The sequence below is a fragment of the Octodon degus genome, unplaced genomic scaffold (genome assembly GCF_000260255.1).
Source record: "Octodon degus isolate 3935 unplaced genomic scaffold, OctDeg1.0 scaffold00195, whole genome shotgun sequence".
Taxonomy (NCBI): domain Eukaryota; kingdom Metazoa; phylum Chordata; class Mammalia; order Rodentia; family Octodontidae; genus Octodon; species Octodon degus.
In genome coordinates this window covers 4,313,848-4,318,242 of record NW_004524771.1, presented here as the reverse complement: position 1 = coordinate 4,318,242, position 4,395 = coordinate 4,313,848, and the positions used below count along the sequence as shown (strand labels likewise).

The window sequence follows — 4,395 nt, the reverse complement described above, 5'->3', positions numbered from 1 at the left end:
CTCCCTCCCTCCCTCCCTCCCTTCCTTCCTTCCTTCCTTCCTTCCTTCTTTGTATTTAGGACAGGGTCTACAAGGTGTACTGGGTCTCACTGTGAAGATCAGACTCCTAGTGATCCTTCTGTTTTCAGCCTCCCAAGTGCTGGGATTGCAGGTGCGTGCCGCCATGCCCAGTCTCAATTGCTTTCTCAGTGCGCCCTGGGGGTGGGGCTGGCACCGCAGGCCCAGGGATCAAACTCCAGGCTCCTGCATCTAAGCAGATGCTTTAATCTGCTGAGGTATTTGGCCGGCCCCTTTTTTTTCCATCTCAGTATCATGACAGAGGCCACCAAGACTTGGGCAGGGAAGGGGAATTTTCCACGTTCACAGGTCTGTCTGTAAGTGGGAGAGCCAGGGCTTCTGCTCACCCATACTGTATCTGAAACATGACCTCGCTGGTCTTGCTTTCAGTGTGCTTGAATGGAAGACAATTTTCCGCACAGCACAGAGGTCTAATGACGGAGGAACACAGCCTCACACTGGCATTGCCCACATTCTGCCCATAAGAAAATGGTCTCTCAGACCATTTTCTGGAGGCTTCTTGCTCTGGACAGCTGTTCTATTTCCTTCTTCGGCTGGCTCACCCCACGGGTACCAGGCACTAGTGGGCCATGCCGCCAGGAGAGTTCCACCACTACTGATTTAGTTAGCACAATTTGTGCCAAGATAGCTGTGGGCACACGGATTTTGTAAGCAGAGAAACCACAGGGACCTTTGGAATGATCTCATATCCTGCTGCAGGGACAGCCTGGGACATCCATGCAGTTAGGATACTTGGCCCAGTGGGTGGCTGGGCCTGCAGTCTACTTTGCCCACCTTGTGAGGACTCCAGATCACCAGGAGAGGCTCAGAACGCTAACATGCCTGAAAGTCATTGCGCCTTTCTAATGTTGGATGTTAAACCTCGGCATGATAGTACGTATTTGTAATCCCTGCACTCTGAGAGGCTAAGGCAGGAGAATCACAAGTTCCGGCCCAGCCTGAGTAACTTAGTGAGTCCCTGTATCAAAAATAAAACGGGGTGGGCTGGTGAGATGGCTCAGTGGTCTAAAGCACCTACTTAGAACAAGCTTAGCAAAGCACAGGGACTGCGGTTCAATCCCCCAGCACCACATGCCAGCCAGCCCTGCCCCCTGGTGGGCTGAGCTGGCCACACACACACACATAAATAAATAAAATTTAAAAAAAAATAAATAAAACGGGGCTGGAGTTATAGCTCCATGTGAAGGACCAGGGTTCAATCCCCAGTACAGCAAAAAACAATAACCCTGTCCATCCCCCAAAGGTTAAAGTAACCAGAGATGGGATTTATTTTCACTCAGCACCATTAAATTAAGGTGCCTGCCTCAGGGGTGGGGGAGAGGGAGTCCAAATATGCCTCACCTTAGTCAGGCCTGTGTCCCTATTTTTTGAGGAGGCCTACTCAGCCCCAATCCCTTCTGTGGCTTTGTGATGCTACACTTCATCTGGCTCCCAAAAGACTCAGGCTACATCCTTCACTGCCCGAATCCCAAACCAATTGTTTATTGGTAGGCATTCAGAACCTTTGATGACTCTTACCAGTTCTCTATAAAATGTACCTCCCATCTTTTGCCTTTTTGTCCTGTTTGACTGTCAGGCCATGGTCAGCCTTTGCTGAAGAGGGGCGGGCAGCACTTTCCTCTCTGTTGACCGGATAAGCTCAGCCCTGGGCCTGGGAACTTGTCTCTGCATGTCCAGGACACTGGCAGTGTGGTGGGCTGGGCCAGCAGCTAGGGGCAGCCTTGCACAGCTTGGGTGGGCTGCGGGGCTCGGCACTCTGCCTCTACTGCTGCTCCTAGGAGATGACAGCATGTGGTCCTTTGATTTTTTTTTTTTTTTTTTTTTTTTTTTTTTGCAAAACCGGGGATTGAACTCAGGACCTTGTGCTTGCCAGGGAAGCTCTTATTCTACCGAGCCATCTCCCCGGCCCCATGTGGTCCTTTGAAAGCAACCTGTTTTCTGGATTCACGAACTGGTGCTCATATGTGTAACCCGTACACTCTTATGCCATGTGCAAAATGGAACTTACCTTCAGCAAGTGCTGCAGGACTGCCCCGGCCCATGAGCTGCCCGGGCAGCAGCTACAGAAATGTGGTGAGACCCACATGCAAGGTGATGTACAAGACAGTGACCCACAAGTGGAGGTGCTGTCCTGGGCACTCAGGAGTGAGCTGCAAGGAAGTTGCAGGCTTCTCTGGCTTCAGGAAGCCCATGTGGTCAGGCAGCTTCAGCCCACAGCGTTCTCAGTTGTCTTAACTGCAGCAAAGTGACAGAGCTGTAGGAGCAACTGAAGGCACTAGAGGCCAAGGTGGCTGTACTGACTGACATTGAGCAGGCAGTGCCCCCAACCCTACCTACCCCTGAAGACCCTCCCCCACTCTGGGGCTCCCTGGCTGCCCAGGTTAGCCCTGGAGACAAAGGTCTCCAAGTGCTACCAGGAAACAGAGAGACTATGAGGGCCCCATTTCTCCCTTGAGATGACTGAGTGGGTATGTGGGGGCTGCCTGGCCCCACAGCCCCAAGGAGATGCTGGCAGCCAGGGCCCTGCAGGAATGTGAGGCCCACCAGATCCACAGCGCCCACCAAAATGCCCTGGCCAGGCCAGAGCTGTAAGCATCCCTGGAGAGAGGTGACCTCCAGGTCCACTAGGGCCTTTTGGTTCCCTGGACCCCGACCTTCTGGTGGAGGCACCTTATGTCCAGATCTCTCAGCATGGAGACTTATTGCTGTCTGACACCTTCACTGAGGCCAGCAGCCACTGGCCTCAGGGACCTACTGGGTCCCCAGGCTCCCCTGGCCCTCCAGAACCCATTGGTCCCCCGAACCTCCTGGCCTCTTGGGGATACCTGGAGTTCTAGACATGTAGGACCCCAGGCCCTACTAGACCCGAAGGAATCCCAGGCCATCAGGGACAAAAGGGCAAAAGAGGAGCACATGGGGAGCCTGGCCCCTAAGGCCTCATAGGGCGGCAAGGAGAAATGGCCCCAAAAGTGACCCTGGTGAGAAGAGCCACTGGGGGCCCAGCAGCCACCAACTATGTAAGGCTTTGAAGATTTTAACTCAGAGGGTTTTAATCTTGGAAACAATGATTGGGCTCTGTGGTGTGGACCCGAGAAACCAAGACCACTCACCCCTGGCCTCCTTTGGGGCAAGAGGGAAGGACATACACCCATGTACCAGATTGTTACCCCTAGAAGCCACAATCAGAGAGGCTGTGGGGGTGGTGGCCCCTTGGGGGAACCAAACTAGGCTTCCCTTTCCAGCCTGGACTTGGCCAGCTGCTTCCTGGGATCACCAGTTCCTATTTACTAATGTCTTCAGGGTCACACTGCCATTTAGGCTTTAGGGGTAGGAAGGTCTCAGTTCTGGCATCTGTACATACCTGAAACCCATCAGAGACTGGAGCTTGAGAGACAGAGGTAACCATCTAGGCAGGCTTACTTAGCCTCACTCAGGGGCCTGGACCTTTCATTCCCTTTGTAAAGTGGGGTAATAAAGGCCTTCAAAGAGGGGGTAGAGGTACAAGGCCTCTTGGGTCATCTACTTCCAGGCTGAGAGGCACTGCAGAAGCCAAGAGTGGAGCTTTGCCCACCCTCAGTATGTGTAGGGATGAGGGGGAGGGGCAGTCTCTGCCTCCCTCCCCCTGACAACCTCCTCTTCCTGTTTTCTGGTGGCTTCCCACCCCTGAGGCTGGACCATCTAATTTCCCAACAGTGGTGAGAGGTTCCCTTGTCTCAGTTCTATCCCTCAAGTCTCTAGTCGCTTCCCAGTGTCCCAGGTCAGAAGAGAAGAAGAGACAGCCTGATGTGTGTGACAGACACTGGGAGGTGGACATGTACTGCCAATTAAGGGCCCTACTTGGGTCACACATGCACACACACACACACACACACACAAAAGGGGCAAATCAGAACTTGTGGCTATTTTGCTTACAAGACTGACCTTCAGTGGCTGTCCTTCCATCACCTTCAGGAAATCCACACTCTCACCCTTGGCCTCTGAGGCCAACTGTTCATCTTGGGGCCACCTTCCCCACCTGCCTCATGAAGGCAGCCTGGTTTTCTTCCAGCTCTGGCTGGTGAGTGCCATGTATCTAGCGCAGGGCCGTGAGAGCTGCCAGTTCAGCTTCCTCTGGGAGCTTCAGTGAGTCCCTTGTTTCTTGTCTTTCAGGACCTGGCCTACCCATCAGCCCCTCCTAGGAGCCATCCCTGTTCACTCACCTTGGCAGGTGATCCTGTAGACCCTGCCCTAAACACAATAAATAAATAAATAAATAGAATAAATAGAATAAGGTCTTTGCAGAGATAATTAAGTTAATGAGATCACATGGATTAGGAC

General features: G+C 52.9%; 1 pseudogene; it reads left to right on the top strand.

The window, feature by feature from the left end:
* Nucleotides 1-1,988: 1,988 nt before the first annotated feature.
* Nucleotides 1,989-2,533, top strand: LOC101588188 (annotated as a pseudogene).
* Nucleotides 2,534-4,395: the final 1,862 nt, after the last annotated feature.